Source organism: Lepidochelys kempii, chromosome 1, assembly GCF_965140265.1.
Source record: "Lepidochelys kempii isolate rLepKem1 chromosome 1, rLepKem1.hap2, whole genome shotgun sequence".
In the NCBI taxonomy this organism is placed as follows: domain Eukaryota; kingdom Metazoa; phylum Chordata; order Testudines; family Cheloniidae; genus Lepidochelys; species Lepidochelys kempii.
In genome coordinates, this window is record NC_133256.1 from 174,458,846 (window position 1) to 174,473,935 (window position 15,090).

Here is a 15,090-nt window from a genome sequence, read left to right on the forward strand (position 1 = left end):
TCTGTGCTTCTTCCAATGCTAATAAATCTTTTTTGAGAAGAGGTGACCAGACCTGCAACCAGTATTCAAGGTTTGGGTGTACCATAGTGGCATTGCTACATTTTCTGTCCTATTTTCTATTCCTTTCCTAATGGTTCTTAACTTTCTTTTAGCAAAATGTTGACAGAATGGATAACAGGAAAAGTTTCACAACAGACTTTTTTTCATCTTTTACTTCTACTCTCAGCATTTGAAACATTCATAAAATAAGTTTTGTTCATGAGATGCAGCATTCATCCCACTTGTATCAATGCACAGTATGACAACCTATTCATGTTTGTGTATAAACTCTTGTTAAATTTCTGTTAATCTCTCCCATTTCTTTTGGATCTATGTGTGGATTTATACCCTGGATTCCATTAATAATAAACACTTTGAGGCCTGACAACAACACTTGAGGTCTTCAGTTAAACCTACATACGTCATGCACCAATGAGGATACTACCTGTCAAATTCTACCTTCAAATACGTGCAAATGTCATCCACTGAGTTAAACAGAAATTGCACACCCCTCCAAAGACAGAATTTGGCCCTGGTAAGCTGTGGATCTACTGGGATTCTGCCATTTTTTCTCACGCTTGCATATCTTCTGCATTACTTGTGATAGCTTGTCTTAAAAGTAATGTGGCTGAAAGTGGAGTGGGCAAGTTTAACAAATGGTTTATAATTATGCTATTGTCTGTAGTCAATCAATCAGATCTCAGTTACTACAGAGCCTTGCTGAACTATCACTCCAGATCATTCTCATCTGACTAAAACATTTAGGGATGTCTGGCTTTATGAATTTCCTCCCACATTTCAGGTAAATCAGAAATCCAAATACCAATTCTAAGATTCAGGGATTTCATGTGCATTTCTCAGACGCCATAGAGGGTTAGACACACAATCAATGAGTGAATTTCACTATCTATACAGTGATATAGCAATTTTTTTCATTTTTTCCAGTACAATTTACTTCAATTTTATATTTAGCAAATTCTTCATAAGCATAATGTAATACTAGGGTAACAAGTATTCTTCGTTTAATGGAACACTTTATATAAATTGTATTGCTGGGCTATGTGCCTGTGGGATTGTAATAAGCAATAGGTTACAAGCAATTAGTTATATATAAATATATTTTTCAGTCTAATAAATAAAATGAATGAGAACATTTCTTAAATATTACTTTTCACCCATATCTTAAAGCACTTTACAAAAGTAAGCAGGTATCACTATAATTATTTCATAGAAGGGAAAACAAGGTGAAGTGACTCAACCAATATCATGCAACATCTCAGTAGCAGAGGCAAGAACTAGCTGTAAGTACTTTCAGATGAGATCTAAATGATGCTGAGCACTTGTGGACATCAAAAATCTCAGAATACCTTTTCTGTAAGATTAAGAGCATGAGCCCCAAAGTCCTTGCTAAATTCCAAGCCAGATAATTACATCTCACCTACTGAAGATTCATGTTGTGGTTGCAATCAGGCATAGCATTTTTTTTCAGTTCCTGTCCTACACAATTTTATAGTATTGCAGTACACAGCTGAGCTGCCACATTTTGGTCCACTAATGGCTCATATTTCAGCAGTATATGTGCCATACAGTCAATATAGTTATGACATTTAAATACTACATGTAAAATGCATTAAGATCCTCCAGGACAAGAACTGAAGAAAAATACCATAGTCAATGGCATCTCCACAGTGAATATTTGCTTATGCACATGCGCATAAAAACACGCCCTAGTTTAGAACAGAGTAGAAAAAAAAACTGTATCCAATTGCAAATACAACACAAATTTGAGTAGCTAGTACAATATTTAATTACCTGAGCTGGAATACTGTCTGGCCAGGATATTGGGGTTAACAGCTCTCATTTTACGAAGTGTCATGGGATCTCTAACGTCCACAAGTGGTCTGAAATACAGTGTAACTATTGAGATATATATTCCTGTTGCTATATGATGTGTATGCATGACTTGGGCTCCTAGATGCTATAGTAATAGAAATGAATAATAATGATACTAATCATACACTTTATATATAATAGGTTGAAAATAAAGATTAAATTTATCAAAACAAATACCTGAAGGCAGTAATCCCAACTGATTTAATAAGGATACTTGTATTGACAAGGCTTTTGATTTTAACCTAAATTTCAATGTTACATATATGTGCTATTGGGAAATAATGTTGTGAGTCTGGCATTATCAAATTGTTTTCCTGATGGGATGACAGAACTTTATTATAGCTTACAGTGTAGCTGAAAATATACTTGTGCTTAAGAGACAGTTTCATTTCACTCTTGACAACTAATACAAAGCCACAGATTTGGACAAAGTGAGACACATATTATAAATAACCATATAATGATTAGTTGAAGATCTTGAAATATGTTGAACTGGGAAATTAATGCAGCTATCACAACTTGTTCAGTTATTAATTTAAAAATCTTTTTTGCACTCAGTTATTCAACACTTGAATTGAATAAGAGTGATTTCAGAAGACTGAGAAGTGTCATATTTATAAGAGGTATTTTTCTCCTTTGTAGGAGTAATCTGAACACCTTTATTTCCCATTATAAGAGTACCCCAGCCCTTCAGTGAGATCTCTTTTTCATGACAGGGGACAAGTGAGTGTTGAGTTAGATAGTAAGTTCTCTGGGGCAGTGAATGTCTTTTTCACAGAGTCATAGAAATGTAGGGCTGCAAAGGTCCTCAAGAGGCCATTTAGTTCAGCCCCCAGAGCAGAGGTAGGACCAAGTATAACTAGACCATCCCTGATGATTGTTTGTCTAACCTGTTCTTAAAAACCTCCAATGAGAGGTATTCCACAACCTCCCTTGCTTTGTGTTTGTACAAGACCTAGCACATTGGGGGTCCTGTTCTCTATGACTGAGGCTCCTAAGTATTACCACAATATAAATAAAATAATAAATAAATAATAATAATGTTTAACATGGTCTTTGTTTTAACTCAGAATTGTCCAACATGGTGGCCCTGAACAATGTGGGCTGTCACCACCACTGGAGAGATCTTGATCCTATGATTAGTTTGGGTCTCTTACTTCAGGTGCTTATGGTGAGATCTACAGAAATGTGCGCTTGGACAGGGTGAACTCTTTGGGTTTTATTGCACTAGAACTTGAATTAATGGGTGATGAATGGCAATTTATCCTAATTTCTTTGGCAGAAGCAAGATCCCCATGACATGGTGATTTGAAAGGGTCAGTAGCCTAGTCATAAGTGGTGGAACTCCTGTAGAGGATACTCTCCCCTTCTCCTCTTCATAACCCTTCCAGTAAGACGGGCAAATAAACAGCCTGAATTGTTTAATCAACAAACACATTATTTTCCTTTTCTTAAGGGATGGAGTCATATTTGCTTAAATACCTGCCTCATGAAAAGGTGTTTTCCTAAAACACTATGGTAACCACTACTTGTAGTCTAAGCACCAAATGACAACCAAAACATAGCAACCAGATTTCTAGAATGGCCTTCTGGATAGCTTTTATCATAAAGGAGAGAACTGGAATGCAACATGTAGAGAACAGTTCAGTTTGATGAAAAGTACAGTGAGATAGAATCTAGAAAACTATTATCAAATGGCTTATGTCAGCCATGTGATTGTGAATTAGAAGGAAACATTCATAAAAGTTGCATAATGACAGGTTTCAGAGTGGCAGCTGCGTTAGTCTGTATTCGCAAAAAGAAAAGGAGTACTTGTGGCACCTTAGAGATAAATTTATCTGAGCATAAGCTTTCATGAGCTACAGTTCACTTCACTGGATGAAGTGAGCTGTAGCTCACGAAAGCTTATGCTCAAATAAATTTGTTCGTCTCTAAGGTGCCACAAGTACTCCTTTTCTTTATTCATAAAAATGTGAATCTTCTAGAAAAAGTACATCAATACAGTATATATAAGTCATAGTACTATGCACAAAGTATGAAGTATGCATAAAGCAGCAGTGCTGAGCAAGTCTAAAGAGGGTATCCTTTTTTGCTGAGTTCCATCCAGTCAAGTCACCTGTCCTGCCCTGCTGCCAGAGATGCTTGGGAGGTGCTGCCCTTCAGCATGCCTCCTTGTAGCCTTGGACATGTGTTGAACTCAACCACCCCTCTGGTTCTTTCAGTCATTTACTACATCAGATTTATTCAAACATATACCTCCCTTGCAGGTTCTGGTTTATGCACATATTCTACAGAGGGCAGATCACTTATTAGCTGCTAAACTTCACTCTGGGTCCATGTAAGAATCCCGGATGGTTTCCTCCCCCTGTTTAGGAGGCCCCATCCCTCCTCTTTGGCTAAGTGGGGACCCCTGTACTTAACCGCGACTGAAGCACTGACCTACCAAAAGCAGAATCTGCTCTTGATGTCCTGTTGAAAGAATCATGATGAAAACGTAAATCAAATTCTACAGAGCAGCCCCACAGATTTCAGAGGAGGTCATATTGTGGATACATGCCACTGAAACTGCAGTCTCCTTGTCTGAGTGAACTCTAAGACAATCAGACACAGGTACACAAGTTGGTTGATAACCATGGGCACCAGGTTTGTATAATTTTTGGTGGTGCCCAGAATGGGTCCAAGCAGAGCCGTCCCATCATTAGGACGGACCGGGGCAACCGCCCCAGGCCCCGCGCTTTGGGGGGCCTTTCACATGAGGGGGACATGGAGTCCAGGGTGGTCTGGAGGGTTAGCGGAGGGCCTGACGCTGGCAGAAGAAGCCTTTATTTTTTGTTGAAGTAGTTTCTTCAATTTGCTGTTCAGTATCTTTTTCTTCTATTGCTTTCTAACTTGTATCTGATTATTTTTAGAGGCTTTGCAGTTCTTAGATTGTTTATATTTTTTAAGCATTTTGCTTATTCCATTTACTGAACATAGTTTTATTTTCCTGAGTAATCACATATATCTCAGTTTCCCTTTTTACCATTAATACATAGTTTGGGTGAATTTTGAGTGCAGTTTTTCCAAGTATCTCTTCAATACTGCTTACTTCTATAATAAACTGTAATAGCTTTATCATAAGATAGCATTCCTACCCAAAAATAGTGGGGAATTTCAGTATTTCCCAAAGTGAAGATTCTCTAAAGTTAAATTGTATTATTGCTTCTTCTTTTCTAAACATGATCCTACAAATAATTATAATCTAAAAATATTATTTCTAGAAACCTGGTTCTCTTTGTCCCAATAAATATGTATATTAATAAAATCAAGTCAAATATTCTGATCTTTTCATAGATTTTCTCTTTAACTATTTTGTGATGTACATTTTCTAATTGTCCTAGAGGTATATAACAACTTTCCTGGATCCAATGACAACCCTTTATTATCCTTAACTTCCTAATGTTTTTGCAGTGTCAGACAAAATGTCTAGATCATGTCTCTCGGCAGATTGAATATTATTTGCATCAGTATTGTCCTTTTCTGCGATATTATATTGCATATCCACAAGCACGCTCAGTTAATGTCTGAAAGAATTTAAGAGCTTGACAACATTTCTAAAAGTGTCATATTGTGAAAGTAGTGCATTAAGCAATATCTGTAAGTTACATTGCTTAATGCACTGCTAGAAGGCACTCAGATGCTATGGTAATGAGGGAAGTATGAGAACCTATATAATTTAGAATAGAATAGAAAATAATATTTCCATTTTAGAGACTAACAAATTTATTTGGGCATAAGATTTCGTGGGCTAAAACCCACAAAAGCTTATTTCCAGATAAATTTGTTAGTTTCTAAGGTGCCACAAGGATTCCTCGTTGTTTTTGCTGATACAGACTACCACCACTACCATTCTGAAATATTTCCATTGTGCCTCTACAATTTTCCCCCGTAAATGTAAATGAAAAGTCAGATTTTTGTGCAACAGGACCACTTGCTTTCCCATGGGCTACACACATGATACACCTTTTAAACACCAGCACACTCAAAATACTATTCTGATATCACACACTTTTAAAAAGTATTTAACTGTAACTCAGCAGCCTAATTACATGTATTTCCAGCATTTATTTTAAAATATTTAGTTCTGTCCCATGGCATTTTTTTAAGTGTACCTTCTTGGTATGTTCGAAAATATGACTGGTGGGGATAATTACCCTGAGATCTATGTCATCCATATTTTTTTTATTCCCTTATTACCAAGTTAATTTATTTTGGCTATTTCCTGTAATTGATTTGTAGGCAAAATTTTCATTACTTTGACTTATTCCAGTAGGATAAAACTTAATTTAAATACAGATCAAAATTTTACTTCTCTTCTCCCCACCACCCTCCATGCCGCTGCTCTGTCCTCAAAATATCTAATTTACTTTAACTTGGGAATTTTTCTGAAAGTTGCCTATGGGTCAATCATTTATTTTTCTATATGTCATCCTTTAAAGTCCTGCTCCCAATCCCAATTCCCATTCAGTTTTTAATGCTGATACTTATAAAGAGTCTAATGTTTATACTTACCAAGGTGTGAAAGTGGAATGGGATAAAAAAAATTTTGGAGGAAGAGGGGGTTAAAAATGGATGTGCGTGGAATATGTAGGTTGCTGTTTGCTGAGCTTAAGGGGAATAACTATTATTCGGTTTTATTTAAAAATTTTGAAAGGTGGCCTATCCAAAGTTCATGGCTTGTAATTCTTTTGCTAGAAAGAAAAGGGGGAAAAACAAAACAAAATGATTCTGAGGGTTACATTTCAAAAAGAGAGATTTTTTCTTCTTTGACAAATACATTAATCTTTGAGGGGACGGGGGATATGATGGAAAATGTAATGCTCGGTGAAGAGTTAATATATTCAATTTGGAACTAAATTCAATCATTTAAAATGTGAAGGAGAAGGATTTTAGTCCTGCTTGAAGTGCAAATTTCAGTACAACCTTAACTCTGGAGTCACTAATAACATATCCATAATACTGTCATTACTCTGGCATACATAATTATTACAAGCATACACCTAAGTCTATTGATTAACTTATTTTGTGACTCAAAGTAATATCTCTGACCTTCACCACTGGAAGATTAATTAATATCCCTCTAATTCAATCTTTTGTATCAATCTTGTGCTTGTAGACTGTTCATGTCATTATTTTCATATGATTTCTCCATGAGAACATGGAGCCCTCCCCCATCCTGACTGGGACCTTTACAGTCTATTGTAATATAAATAATAATAAATGGTACTTAACAATACAAAATGTGAGTAGTATGTTCTTACAGGAGTAGTAGGTCTACCCACATAAATACCATTCAGTGGGTGAAATTCACTCCTGTGCAGAATAGTGCTCAAGTAGTGTTTTGGCTAGCTGTCTGCAGACCGGGCCCAAATGTACTTGCATTTATATTTTATATATATAGTAAGAGATAGCACATGTTTTGGAGAACTTTGGACTGTAAAGTCTAAATAGCGAGGACACAAAGTAAAGTATTATTAACCCCGTTGGGGATGCAGATCCGTGGCACAGACACACTTGTCTACACAGCAAAAGAAGATAGGTGGCAGCAAGTGTCAGAGCCAGGGCCAATTTACTCAGACTTGCAGAGCTCAGACTTCAGTACTAAAAATAACAGTGTGGATGTTCAGGCTTGGCTGGAACTCAGGCTCTGAAACCCAGCATGGCGGGAGGGTCTTGGAGCACAGGCTCCAGTCTGAGCCTGAATGTCTACACTGCTATATTTAGCACCGCAGCGCAAGCTCCATAAACGCAAGGAAGTTGACCTGGCTCTGACACTTGCTGCAGCTGTAGACAACCCATGATATCTATGAAGACCAACTTTCTGCAGTCACTCACATCCATTGTGGGTAAAGGTTGCAGGCCACAATTGACTATTTACACAAACAAGAACTGCTCAGTATAGATGTACGTGCAGAATTAGAACCTTGGGACATTTATGTGGGACAAATGCTCTTCAAGGTTTTTATATTAGACTTGTGAAGCTCCTGTTACGGTCAGCTAGGAGATGCTTATATGGATCAAGGGCAAAATATGACCCTTTTCTTCTTACTCTTCGTAGTGAAGATGATTATAATGTAGGAGCAATTTGCTCTCAAAGTTTCAATTAGACTTTTAGGGGAAATGCACTGATACTCCCTGTGTCACAGCTAACACCAAAGTCATGGAGCCTCTTCATATTAATAAAGACATCAAACAACAACCTGCAAAGTGCTGTCTTTAGAAAATTAATTATTTGATGATCTTTTAAACTGAATGTTTCATAAAAAATATATTTAATTACTTATTTATAGGATGAGGCAAAAGCATTAGGATGAAAATAAATCAACATTTCAGCTATACAAACGAATTCTCAAAACTCATATCTTCTTGCAGAATGGCTGATGATTGTGTAAGATATTGATTTTACATTCTAAAGAATTCCGGTATGTGAAAAGATCTGTATAAGTGTGTGTGTATTTATAGAGAGAAAATTATTCCATTACTTTCGTTGTTAATATGGATACAGATAGTTTTCATAAATATTAGTCAGTTTTACAAATAAGTAAAATTACATTTAAAATCTGTATAAAAATTTCTCTTGAATGTTTAAAATATAATATATAATTATAATGCATACTAATTCTGTGTCTGCATGAGACTTTTCTAACTAACATGCTGACTCTCAAAGGCCTAAAGTAGATTTAGGGTATTGTTTCCTTCCCTTCCCCGTCCCCCCAATATTTTTTTAATTTTATTTCCTCAGCTTTATCAAAACATTTTATAATCATTCTGTTCTAAAAAATAAAGAATACTATGGTAGCAATGGACAACCTGGAACAGAAGGACTATCAGGTAAGGAGGTAATACTGATCCACAATATTTCTGATTCCTGGCTGATGTTAGAATGGTACTGTGTTGGTGTTTGAGGAAAAAATACATGCTTACAAGTGATGTAAAAGAAAGCTAAAAGAAAACTGAAATTTATAATGTAGGAACAAAATTTCCAACCTTGACTGTCCAAAGTTAAACACCTAAATCCTTATGTAGGCACCAAAATAAAGTTGGCCACAATTTCAGAAGAGCGGAACACTCCAAACTATGAAGTTAATAAGTGTTGTGGGTGCTCATTAACTTTGAAAATTCAAACTAGTTATTTAGCTGTGTAATGAGGTGGCTTGCCCATTAAGGGTTGGGGCTAGCCAACCTTCAGTATAGAATGAGCCACACCTCGGAGGGATCAGGATGATTGCAGCCTGCTCCTCCTCTTTATACAGCAATGCTCAGGGATTAGAGACCGCTGGAAATGAGCAGGATCTAGCTGCTAGATTCTAGCAGAAAGTCCTGGGAGTTCGGACTGAGTTTCCAACTGGTAGGGCCTGGGAGTGGCTTGACAAAGCAGGAAAGGCCCCAAGCAGGAAGGCCTGGGAGGAGAAAAAAAATCCGTTGTTTGTGTGAACTTTTGAGTGGACTTGAAAACTATTTTGAATGTTTGTTAATTTAATAAAGCACAACCAAAGAAGGGATGGGAATTGATAACAGTGCCTTTTGAGTTTCTTGAATAGCCCAAGAGGGAAAACTGAGGCAGGGTCTCTGTGGCTTGACCTAGGCCACAAAGGAGTGAATGGTAGGCAGATGGCCCAGTTACAATGTGCCTAACAGGTTTTGTTACTTAAATTTAGGCACCAGATTTGTAAATTTTCCACTTGATTTCCACAACATTAAGACACAAAAGAGCAACCTTTATCATGTGATTAAATCTTACTTAATAAAATAACCCCATTGAAGTAAATGGAACTACTTGTGTATGTATGGATTACTAGTGTAAGTGCAACACCAACAGACACTGGTTATTGGCAGGCAGGATAGAATCTGGGATCTCTGAAGCTAAATGCATGAGCCTCTACTGCCTGAGCTAAAAGCCACATGGCCCTTAGCTAAGGCTGTAGCACTCATTAATCTCTAAGTAGTCTTAGTGCCACTAGAGGGGACCAAGGAGGTGTGTGGGTTACATAAGGACTAAAGCACAGGACCCTTCATAGTTTTAAAAACACTGTGGAGCCCTGTATCTATACAAAAATGCAGCACTAAAATTTTAAAGGTGAATTGCAAGTGCATAAGGAAGTCTGAAATAACTCTCTGATAAGATTCCAAAGAGGAAAAGAAGTCTACAGCCATTGTTTAAAATCTTAATTAGCACTGCATGTGAAGTGAAATGTGAGATAATTGCATCCTCCTTTAAAGCCTGAGAAATTTGAGTTACTGACTCTTTGCCAGAGTGAGCAACATCATAACTACCTTAAGCACAGCTTTGAAATAAGTGTGTGTGTGTGTGCAGGGTTTAATATCTCTATTTGTGCCTCAAATAATTTGTTTATTTTTCATGGTGTTTTGTTTTTTCTACATTTATTGCTACAGTGCACATATGTTGCATGCTATAAAGAAAATAGAGCTGGTTAGGAATTTTTCAAAATGGCTTTTCTTCAGAAAAGTTTCCTTAGGTCCAGGGTGGAATTTCTGGTCAAAATGAGAGTAACTGAGAGAGTCCCCAGAATAGCCTGGTGGTTAGGGCAATCAACCGGGAGGCCCAAAGCAAGGATGTGAACCTGTCGTTCCCTATATCCCCGTTATGTGATGTACCAACCAGGTTATTCTGGGGTTGGTGTCCGTCCATGTCTCCTGTTGGAACTGTTCCACTTTGTATAAATAATTAAATATTCATTGAGCAAGAAAGAGACGGACTAACTCTGCAGCTGGCTGGTTATGGCAGTCACCTGGAATGTGGGGATCAGGCAGAATAAGGACTTGAACCTGGGTCTCCTACATACCAGCTTGTGCAATAACAACTGGGCTATTGACTATTCTGGGGAGGATGGCTCTCCTCCCCCGGGCCTAGGGTGACTAGATGTCCCATTTTTATAGGGACACTCCCGTTTTTTGGGCCTTTTTCCTACATAGGCGCCTATTACTCCCCACCCCCATCCCATTTTTTCACAGTTGCTATCTGGTCACCCTACAGGCCCTGCCCCAAAGTAGAATGGGAAAAGTTTTGGCATCTCACAAACTTTCATGGGACAGGAAAACTGTCTCTGACCCAGATCTAAAAGAAATGCAACACAAGCACTTTAGCATCTTTCCCACAGATGGAAATACATTTTAGACATATCTGCCAGTTTGACAATCCTCCGCACATGCATGAGCATGCATGCATGTATACACACACAAAGAATAAGTGGTAGTTAGTTAGCAAAAAGCATAACCACAGCGTGACTACAGTCAGACTATTATGAAGTGTAACCATAATAATAATGTGAAAGCAACAGGGATCAGAACTGAACTGAATTTTCAAGCAAAAATTAAATAAAACTCCATCAAAAATACAACTACACTGAATTAAAAAATCTAGTGCTTAGCAATATTTGCGAAGTGTTCTTCCTTTAAATTTTAGTCCCTGTAATTCTTAGCTTATTACGAGTGACAAAAGAAAGCTACCAAGAGTTTTAAATGCTCTGGAACCAATCCAGCACACTATAGCTTTGGACCTCAGACACATCTCTTGAGAGGCAATGACTGCTGGCTCCAAGGCAAGATGATCCAGACCGAAGAAATGTCAGCCTGCTGTAGAAGACGCAAACCTCCCAAACAAAATGATGTGTTAAGAAGTTGTGACCCTGCTGTTAGGAGGGACAAAATCTCCCCCTGTTTCTCTTCTCTGCCACTTCCTATGTTGACTGTCCCAACCGTACACACACAGACTACTGAGCCCGTGCACTGCCTGCAAAAGTGGGACTGAAGAGCAACAGAGGAAGACAGCTGAAATAAAATCCATCAGTTTAACAATGACAAGAATAAGCTCAGCAATAAAGAAATATAAAACAAAATAGACACAAACTGTGCTTTTAGCCCTTTCATTATGTTCTGCCCTGAGCATTTGTCACTTTTTCCATTCTCTGTTGTGTCCCCTCCTTCTTGAGGCAAACACGTTATCAGTTACAGTGAAATATTCACTGTAAGCTTCATGGGGCAAAAGTTATTTTCTTATTTTATTGTATAGGTCATGCTGATACAAATGGTAAAATGCAACCAGTAATAACAATAACCCTCATTGCTCCATGAGTGACTGCATTAAGGGTGGAATTGATTCAGCTGATGGGTTGGGACATCAATCTTTTTTAAAAAAAACAACAGCTTAAAGTACTCAAGAGTGGGAGGATATGGCTCTTGCCTACTCCCTTCATTAGTGTGCCGAAAAAGGCATTCTACCCTCTCCCGCTCTCTGTAGCATTATTAAGGGAAGTGGACTCCCCCTTCTGCGCACATACCCCCAGTGATTTTGGGGCTCTCTCCTCAATCATTTTTCCCTTCTCATGTTATGAAGTAAGGGTTTCTTCTTTGGATTTCATGCATCTTCCCCCCTCCCTGGAGCTATCATTCAGAAATATCCTGATATTTTTGAGGCTGTAGCCCTTTTAAAATTCACCTACTGATATTCAGTAAGCCAAGGAAGAACCTACTACATCCCAGTTTGAGACTATCAGGGGATGGTCTGACTATATTTGATGAATACTGCCAACATCTGGCAACCCCTACTCAAATCCTTATGGTATTACAGTCTCAATATAATTAAGATATACCATAAATATATGAATCACTTGTTCTCTGTGAAAAAGTCGTTTTCTTGATTCTACAACCATCATGAGTTAATAGAATCTCCAAACTTTACAACATATTGCTGTCTGAAGACAGAATTGGCACACAAACCTCTCTAATTTAACTTCTTAAATTTATTATAGCTAGTGGTAGTTCCAGCAAGCTAGTTTTACAACTAGATGGAAAATATTTTAACTCATTACTGTTAGCAAAGTTACCTGCACTTTTCTTTCTACAGTTCTATTTTCCTTGTTATTTGGGTAGCTGTTGTATTATAACTGATCAGAAAACAATCTTGTCAATATTGAGAGTATTTTAAAATCTTCCCAGAGAGGTTTGGGAGACTACAAACACTGGTGAGAAATGTCTTTTGAGCATAACCTTGAGACAATTTAGGAACTATTGTTTGTTGTTGCTTCATATTATTAAAATTAAATAAGTGACTTTATGAATCTCTAAGAAAGCCAAAGTAAAAGTGTATTACGGGATACATTCATAAAATAATTTTCTGAAGAGATTAATTTAATCTACAAAATATGGGATCTAATATATTTAGATTAAATTTTCTTTTAGATATCCCTGTGGAATCTACTCAAAGTTAAGCATATGGTCCTCCTCTGGACATATGACAGATTTTCTGTGCAATTCAGATTTTAAGGGATTCTAAAACAATAAACAAGTCTGTATCTTTTCTACTTACACATGCTGAAACAATGCCAAAGCCACAAAAGTTATGGATGTATAGCACTAATATGAGGCTTGTATTTCACTTTCTTCTGCTTAGATAATTTTTATTGCATGATGCTGTATTGTTGAATATAGAAATAAAATTTTTAGATGCACAATGTCCTATTGTTAGAAAATTCATGCCAAATCTCTATATAAATAATTGTAAAGGTCTGCATGCCTGTAAGTCAGTAAGGTATTTTCCCCTTATCAGTGGTTCAGTCTATTTCAGATGACCAATCATTATAAATTTCATTTGATGTTTGCTCTAGGTAACAACAGAATATGGGATAAGGAACTGTAGATATAGTAAGGAATATATAATTACCTCTGATACCTGTAAGCTATTGGGACTCGAATAGTGAAGATATCAGATGTCATTTTTTTTCTCCCCAATCATGTTAATTGATTGACAAAAATATAATTTACAGTCTGATTTCAATACGATGAGGAGAAAACCAGTAACCATACTTTTCAAGACAACATTTAGTGATCTTTATATATGCAACTACTGTTAAATTTTACATATAGTACAATCAAGCCCAAGTTTTCAAAAAAAAAAAAAAACAACAACAAAAAAACTATGATTCAGAATCCCAAAATCATGAGACTGGATTACAAATTATGAGATTTTAAAAAATCATCAAATGTTTGGTTCCTTTTATTTGCCTTCTGTTTTTTGAGTCTTCAGGATTCACATTTTCAAGATTTTCTCTGCAAACATGAAGGCTAGAAATTTTCATTTTTAACACTGAAAGCTGAGAGGCTCACAGAATCATGTGAGTCCAATAGCTGGGGCTTGAAGAAAAATACCGAATATTGCAAAATTCGTGATAAAACTGTGAGCTGGCAACACTGCTGAGGCCCTGAACCTGCAAAGAGCCTCTTGGGTTTGGTGCAAGCCCTGCTGAAGCCAACTGGGCTCCGCCTGGGCACAAGGGCCCATCTGTATGGTTTCAGTTATAGCACTGGGGCCTAAATAGGTTAACAGTTCAATCTGTGAACTTCATGCACACAGAATATAGATAGCACATTTTAAAATGTGTTATTTGATTAGTTAGTTGGAGGCTCTGTGATGTGGCTGTATTTGTATAAGTCTATGGGTGCAGTACACAAAGTAGATGCTGACTGCATATCTCACACATTCAGAAGAAAATCATTCTAATGTTTATATTTCATTTTAGTATGTCTCAATAATTTAAAATTGGTTACAAGGGGAAAAGCCTAGTTATTGACACCAAAGTGCTAAATGGAAGACATGGGTTCAAGTTTTAACTTGGGATCTTACAGTGGACTGTTGTCCAAATCAGCTAATCAGGACAGAATTCCCATCTCTGATCTGCATTGTGGACACCTGTTAAACATTCTGCCTTTGGTCCATATAGGAATCATAGAATATCAGGGTTGGAAGGGACTCAGGAGGTCATCTAGTCCAATCCCCTGCTCAAAGAAGGACCGATCCCCAATTAAATCATCCCAGCCAGGGCTTTATCAAGCCTGACCTTAAAAACTTCTAAGGACGGAGATTCCACCACCTCCCTAGGTAATGCATTCCAGTGTTTCACCACCCTCCTAGTGAAAAAGCTTTTCCTAATATCCAACCTAAATCTCCCCCACTGCAACTTGAGACCATTACTCCTTGTTCTGTCATCTGCTACCACTGAGAACAGTCTAGAGCCATCCTCTTTGGAACCCTCTTTCAGGTAGTTGAAAGCAGCTATCAAATCCCCCCTCATTCTTCTCTTCCGCAGACTAAACAATCCCAGT